General features: G+C 38.5%; 1 protein-coding gene across 1 annotated transcript in view; it reads right to left on the bottom strand.

Annotated features, from left to right (window-relative positions):
- The window catches only part of CCDC102B (coiled-coil domain containing 102B), an 80,913-nt gene extending 73,860 nt beyond the window's left edge, over positions 1-7,053 (bottom strand). Inside the window, 1 exon segment of the mRNA XM_088675288.1 lies at positions 6,921-7,053. The gene's annotated coding sequence lies outside the window, so the exon portion shown is untranslated.
- Between the last annotated feature and the right edge of the window lie 1,347 nt (positions 7,054-8,400).

Below are 8,400 nucleotides of genomic sequence, written 5' to 3' on the forward strand. Positions count from 1 at the left end.
AAAAAGAAGTCTCTGCAGTAATGGGACAACTTCATTGGATACAATCCTAGGTGTACTACTTTTGAGCAGGGTCATCCGCTTGCCCCCCAAATGGTCTTTGTGTCCACCATGCTTCCAGAAAGCTAGATAAGTAGTTCTTAAACCATAGTGTGGTGGGGAACAGTTAAACAGTGTTGAAGTTGTTTACCTGGACAGCACTGGTGTGGCCATGAGGCCAGGGCCATGCAGCTTTCTAGCGTTGTCCCCCACCCCTACCCACATTAACTTGTACAGAGTACAGCTATTCTATAGTATTTTTGGCAGTCTACAGCATTTTCTTGCCTTAAACCATCACACATATCACATACGATGTGATATATATATAGATATATGAGCTATAGACATGAATGGAAGAGAACGGAACACTAGAGTGATTACTGTATTACTTGGAGTAATTCTGCTCTGTATAATGTTCTAGTGGTGGTTTTAGGTTTTACTGTATATTATGTTTCTGAACTGCTCTTCATCGTATAAAGGGCGGTTCAGAAATGAAACTAATAAGCAAACAAACAAATAAGAGGTTTCTTTGACATTTTAACTGCAGCCATATGTACAGTTGGAGAGCCAAATGCTTTTTAATTTACAGTCCTAGTGATATGAGATGGAATGTTAAAGAAATCTTTGAAGCATTACCTTTCCACCAGAAATATTTGACGCATAGCATAGATCACTGGTGGTCTCTCTACCACTGGCTAAAAATCACAGACCTAGCTTTCTTGCAAGTTGTCCAACAGCCACATACTCTGTTCCATGTTGGGCCACTGGTTCCAAATTGATTCCTGTTGAGCACCATTCCCCAAATGGTGTGAATAATCCAGGGTGTATTGTGCTCTCCCATTCTATATAACAAAATAACAGAACTTCCAGCATGTTTGGAAACTATGGAAATAAGATTATATTAGCATTCTTTCAGCAGAACCAGATGGACTACAGAATGCCTTCTGAACAGGAAAGAGATTTTCATTATTCAGGTCTTCTCAGTCATGAACTACTAGATTGAAGGCTGTTGTCTATCCTTCATATTTCTTCTCAAACCAGGCATAAAATTGTAATTATTTCCAGAAGACTTGGAAGCTGTAATAGAGAAGACTTCTGAGATTTAATACATTCAATATATAAAAACACTTTCCATATTTATATTGTAATTACTTGCAAATATGAGACTTAAATAAATTAGGTACTAGTCAAAATATTCCTAATTGTTTCATAATTTAACCATCAAATGCATTTCCTGTTAAGATACGATTGTAAGTAGTTTAAAATGTCTATTTATCATGCAAATATGACTATATTTATTTGTATATCTTTTCCCATTAAATTCATATATTTCCTTCATTTATGTCAGCAATGACAACTTTGATGAAGGACTAAAGAGAAGGGATGACAGAAGAAATCCCTTCTTGCTGTTGTTTCCATAATGTAAGTAAAGGGAAGATAAAAAGTACTGGGAGGAAGAAGCCCAGTCAATTCTCCTGTTTGGAGAGCAGTCTCCCTTCCCATTTAACTTAATAACACATGTTTATACAGGCATAGTATGTAATCAGCATGTGTGTGTTGTAAAACAGAGTATCATAGCACAATAAAATCTAATTTATTCTAAAAACAGAAGACTGTACTTAATTAGATTTACAGTGCAATCTTTTCTCAGAAAAGGAAGTTACATTTTGAACAATGAGGATTAATCCCTCGTAAACGGGTTTGGGATTGAACCCTTATCTGTGCTAAATAAATCATCAAGCTTGGCGACACTTTACAAAGTATTAAAGGAAAGGCCCCTGACCTGAGTAGTTTAGAAACTAACATTCAATGCAGGGAAGAAAAAGATGCAGACAGATGTACTGTAGACTGACAAAAGAACAAGCGTTTATCACATTTACACGAACATAGGCTTTATTATGGCTCAGCAGAAGTAGGAAAACTCAGGCCTGGGGCCAAAAGTAGCCCTCCAGACCACTGTATCTGGCCCTCAGGAATCTCACTGGACCATGTGACCTCCTTAGGCCACAATGCTTATCTGCAACTCCCCCCCCCCCTTACCAGCCCTGTTTTGCTATCACAAGTGTTTCTGCTTGGCTGGAATGTGTCCTTGAACTGTGATCATACTTCTTGCTTTCCTCAATGGAGAAATATGTGTCTGTAGGTGGAGGAACCTCTGACTTTTACACGGCTGGAATATGGCCGGCTGTACAAATGCCACACCTATTGATCCATCTACTTTTGTCCCTTGCCCAGCCCACCACTAGTATACGGCCTCCCAGACAGTTCCATGAGAGAGAGAAAGCGGCCCTCAGACTGCAAAAGGTCCAGCCTCCTTGTGGTAGGGTATTAGATACTGTAAAGGGATTTGAAGGTATGTGACACAAATCTCATGCTGAAGCTGGTCTCACCATTTCAGATGCCTCAATGAAAGACCACCTGGGAGTCACCTGTCAGCCACTTTGAAGGACGTATAATAGAGAAATGTTGTGCAAGCTTGGATTGTCCATGGTTGTTTTCCTCATGTACTGCTGCCACATGTGCAAAATGGTGTAGCTAAGCAGGCCTTGCACATCAAAAATCCCATTGTTGGACACTCCCAATTCAGAATTTTTAACGAAACTAGTATAGGCCATTTATTCCATTGTCTTCCCTGTAAAAAATGGCTAAAGTACACTCTCAAAAGGAAACATTTGCATGGCAGAATCCTTCTGAAAACAGGTAGTGTCCAGAAATTTTCTGAAATATGAATGCCACAGTGTCTATATATGAATGTATTATGCACAAGCTGCTTTCAAAAGAAGCCACTTTGGGGGGGGGGAGTGGCGGCTGTCACCCATCATTTGTTTAAATTTTTTTTTTAGGGCAAGAAAGTAAAGGAAGAAAATATTTTTTTCAGGGGGAGGTGACTATAAGTGAATTAGAGAGAATATACAGCTGGCAGGAGGTAAATGGCTCGTGTTCATCCAGCAACTTGTTATTGAATTAAACTAATTCTGATATAATCTGAAATTTGAAACCTGTAAGCATTAAAAGGAACATCTGGTAAGCCACTAGGACTTGAAAATTCTCATTCTATTACAAATCTAATATAGAATCAATCTGCATATCATTAGGTTTGTGAAATGAGGCTCCAAGCTAGATATCACTTGCCTAGAGTTATTCCCTCTCCACTTGGGACAATGACTTGTATGCAAAGAAACTAAGGTTTAATAGAGAGCAGACTCATTGGAATTAATGAACCTAAAGGTATCCATTTCAGTGGGTTTACTCAGAGAAAAACTAAGCTAACTAACTCTTCAAGCTTCACTTTCTATCCAACCCAAGTTCTAAGCATAGAGTTGTAGAACTAAAACTGCAATCCTATGAACACTTATTTAGGGAAAGAGTCCACTGAATCCAATGAAAATTTCCCAAAATATGGAACCAGATTTCATGACTGTTTTGGATCCTATTCTATATTACTGGATCACGATACCATTTTTGTTTGTTTGTTTGTTTGTTTAGCATCTCATATTCAGTGTGTGGGGGAAATTCGTCTGAAACACACATCTGCTTTTCCTCCATTATACTTTTCCAGGTGACCCATTCCAGGCATATGGAATGATAATGCCATTTAGTTGGCACCACATAGCAAAAATCCATTTTCATCACAGGCTAGCCGAGCAAAAGACTTCAGAAATAACTGTTCTCTTACATCACCGGCAATGATTAAAGGTTAAACAAAGGTAAAGCAAGAGAAAAACTGCCATACAAAAACCAGGCCTGTACCATGGGCTACAATCGTATAAGAGTCCGTCCAAATCAGATATCGGAAGTAGTTGTGCTGTTCCTCACACCTTCTCCAATTACGACAAACTCTTCCACAGATCAAAACCAAACTGAACTTGGACACTAACATACACCATTTTCCTCCGCACAGCTTTTTTCTCCACAAAGAGGACTTTTTACAACCTCCAATTCTAATATAAATGCAGTGAGCTTTCCTTACTTTCAAATACATCGTTCAACATGGTGTCAAGTCTGATTAGCAGAAGGCAGGTTCGTCATCAGTAAATAATTTGATGTGTTAAGGGAAAGTGATTCCATGAAGAAGTGACACTCTGTTAAGTAACTAGCAGGTCAAGTACTGCATTTTAAATCATATGCTCTACCCGAAAAGGGAAACGTACTGAGTCATATGCTTACAGTGAGATGAAATAGTCCTGGCAGTAAATCAAAAGTGCTGGGTAAAACAGATGTGTGAAACACAACTGCTTGGGCTTCATATCTAAAAAAGGGAGTTCTTTCATTATTTCGATATATATACAATACAGGTTAAATTTCCTTTTCTCACCCTGGAAATTCATCTTCAGTATTTTTACAGTGCTAAACCACTTCTGTTGTTTGTGATACCAGAAGTGCAGAATACATATGCAACTGAATTTCTGAGTTACCGTTCCACCAGCCAGTTCTGATTTTCTGGTGCTTGTGTGTGTCTGCTGATATGCCTTACAACGTGAGGCTGAAAAAGTGTTCCCTGCAGACTTCTGAAGAGCTCTAGGTTTGTTTGGTTAGAGCAGGGCAACATAGATTTTTCTTAAAAAAAAAACCAAAGCAAAAATACCTCAAATGAAGGTTCTAAATCTTTTTTTAAAAATAATAATAATCCAGAACTCTTCAATGCTTCACAGACAAGAAAGCTCACTTCTTGCAAAACTCAGGGAGCTGGAGAAACGTCAGATAGAAGAAAACACAGCCATGGAAAAAGTCAGAGTAACAAAGCAAAAGAGGTCTTTTTGGGAGCCCTGATGTGACACGAGGTAGGTAGTGACATCTGGCTTCAACTCACAAGGGGAGAGAAGATCCCACCCAAATCACCCAGTTATTTGGCCCACACACTCTGATAAATGATATGGGATCCTTACTGGAGATCATAGGCTGGAGCGCCATTTGCCGGCACAGTTCTAGCTTCGAGTTTTCTGCATCAAGAATCATCTTGGACTAAATTTCCTACCAGGCCCCCCTCCAACACAAGATGGTATGGGGAAAGGCAACCAATTTAAAAGAAAAAAAAAGAGTAACCAGTGAGCCAGGCAGCCTCTGTCCCAACCCATCTTCCAAGAAAAACAGCACGTCAGTGTACTACAGTATCATCTGTAGACAAAAGAACTCTGCAGCAGTGATCTGGTATCAAGTGCCCTGAAACCTCTAGAGAAAGTTATGGCCATCATCTTATGGGGGACCCCATATGCATCCATTTCCACTATATATATTTTTGCCCTTAATATGGTTGTACAGCACACTGTGAACACTGAAAAATCAGTCAAATCCTCCTATCAAAATGGTAATTTGCTAGGAAGGGAGTGCAGCTGCGTTCCAGACCCCGCAGTGCCTTCCAATATTTGTCTTGGCACAAGCTTTGGATCTGATCTTCCCCTATAAATATTTATTTATTTCCTACATATCAAAAAGATTTCATCATCACTTGACAAACACCGGGGCTTTTACTGTTCTCCGAGGACATGATAATGGCATCCATTTACTAAATCTGAGAATGTGAGACATGTTCTCTACAGCTGTTCCAGAATATTGCGAAACTCCTCTTTCCTGGAAGCTTGCAAAACCTAAAAAGCAATGTAAGATCTTTGAAACTGGGCTGCTGCTCTCCCCCCCCCCCGCCCTTCTCTCCAAGTGAGGGGGTTCAGGATTTATGAGACAGGGTTATTTGAGCACTGCATTTTCCCAACAAGCATGTAAATGACAAATTATCTATCAACCTAGGATCTGAGGCAAGAGTATGGCTGCCTCTGAAAATCTGAAAGAACTTGGGCAAAATGGCCCAAATGGTTTATGGATAAAATGAAACATATTGTGGGAGAGTGTCACTGAAGGAATTCCTTGGTCAGATTTCTGCTGATGCCACCAGCAGATGTATTCTCATTCAGTTCGGGACAATAGCCCTGTTCATGTTATTGCATCAATTCAATTGTGTTGCACTACATCCGCAGGGACATTTGAAACTTTCAGGAAACAGCCTTTGCCTCTGCTTTGCAATTCTGCCCTACTATATCAAGGTAAACCAAATTTCTATTATGAAGCACCAATGGTAACTTTTGCTAGTTATCATTTGCCTACTGGTGCCAACAGCTTATTCCCAAAGATCCAAAAGCAAACAGCGACCCTTTCTACTCACAGTCAAGTGAGGGTGTTGTTGTTTTCTTTTGTTTGTTTTTGTTGTTTTGAATTGCTGAAACCAGCCTTTTTAAAAAAGGAAACAATTTTTAAAAACACAGAAACAGTATGCCTATAGTAATTTTTCAAAAGATCAGGATTTTTAGTATTACATGCTGCACATTTTAAGCTAAAACCACCCTGCCTGCACGGTGTCCTAACAAAGTGCCAGAGTCTAAAGAGAACAGAATATGAGCAATATTCACTGAATATCATAAGCTATCCTAGATGCTAACACTTTTTTCTACTTAACGGAGGGGAAAAAGAACTGTGTGACATATTTTGTTATATATACATTTATAGCATAATAGGTTGCTGTTGCTTGGTCTAAAAAAAAAGGTCTAAAACACAAAACTTTAGAAATGAGCATAAACATTAAGTACTTAATACCTAAAACATAAAAGGGATGAAAGTTTTGCCAGGCATAAGAGTAAATAAGAGTAACACTGAGAGTAAATGAGCATGCTTCAAATTTTAAACATTAGAAATAATTTAATATAATGCCATAAAAGTTATTACCAAGAGAGCTGAAACAAATGGGAGATGAAATCTAGTTTAGTCCAGTTTAATAATACATTCAAAATCTTCTCCCTCACTTGCATCACTCTCCTATCTTCTCTTCATTTCTGTCGCAAACAACTGACAACATCAGTTTTTTTTAAAAGAGATATAAAGAGACAAACACCCCTTACCCTGTGGGTTTGAGGAGCTGTTCTTGCTTCTCAGTGTTACAGACATGAGTAAACAAGAGAATTTCCTGCATCTTTTTCTCATCTGCACAGCTCTGGGGGCCGGCCAACAGGCTTATTTCCAGCAAAGCCACTCCACACTAAATGGAAAAGAAATTCCTATTGGCCAGGATTTATCAAAACTAATACCACAATACATTTCTTTTAATACAATGGCATTAAGCCAGTAAAAAAACATTTTTCTGGTTGCCCTTGTCTACCACTAAGCTTTACTAACATCTCCTTGCCCTCACTTGTGCAAGGTATGAGTAAATCCCTATCACTTTACAGAGAATAAATATCACAAATGGGAGGGGGGCAGTTATACCCTCTCCTTTGTGTTACTTTAAAGAAATGCCTACGTTTTACATATCCTCATACCACACTCAAGGTAGATTTGTACTGTACTGTGCTTATTTGCAAACCCAAATACTAATGTATATGCACAGTCTTTCAAGTGTACAATGTAAAATGTGAAACAGAAAACAGCATTTGTAAATATCTCAAAACACACAGTAGACATGTATGCTTGAGGTTCCTGTCATCTGTCCACTAAAAGTACACATTTAACTGCTTTACTTGTAAACTTATTTTTCTCAGCAAAGGATTCCATGTTTCTGAAGGACACACTTAATAGTTGAATTGCAGATCTGGGACAGCCACTTCTACAGATTTTGCCCTTTCCCTTAGAGGTGACACACATGTACAGAAGAGCATACACATGTGCACTTGTGGTGTAACTTAATCTGTAAGTTTCTCCCAAACAATTGGAGATTCTGTAGAGGCCACATACCTTTGGAGAAGTCTGATATTCTAGATCCACTTAAATCATGATTCAAGCCCAGTATTGGCACAGAAAGTGCCTTGGTTTCCCTGTAAGATGACCTGTGTCAGGAGAACACCAGCAGAGCATGACTCTGTTGATTCTCCTTGATTTTTCAGCATCTTTGGATAACCACAACCACGGTACATATTGTTATATATTTTCCTTAGTATCATGTGCTGAGGGAATAAAGCTTGGCACATACTTTAGGGAGATACGTGGAGAGATCTGTCCATGAGGCTGTCATTTATCTGCTGTGTTAAAGAGATAAATATGTAACTGAGACGACTACATGTTCTGTATCTGCAGTAATTGACAATGGGAAAATGTTTAGGAAGAATGCTGTATGTTGCCAGGGAGATTCAGAATTTTAAGTATATTTATGTTTCTATTTAATTCAGGTTTTATATAATTTTATTCAGGTTTGTGTAAATTTGATTTCTTTTAATGCCAATTCAAACCCAAGGGTAAATGCAATATATCTGGAACATTCAGAATTTAAAGTTTGTTTTGTTGAACATGGTTTTATTTGGGTCTGTGTCAGCCTTATCTATGTTAACTTGTGTTAATTTCATATAGATATGTAAGTTCACTTTGTTAAGATCTGGTTTTGTGATGGTC

The sequence above is a fragment of the Zootoca vivipara genome, chromosome 8 (assembly GCF_965207765.1).
Source record: "Zootoca vivipara chromosome 8, rZooViv2.hap1.1, whole genome shotgun sequence".
NCBI lineage: Eukaryota > Metazoa > Chordata > Lepidosauria > Squamata > Lacertidae > Zootoca > Zootoca vivipara.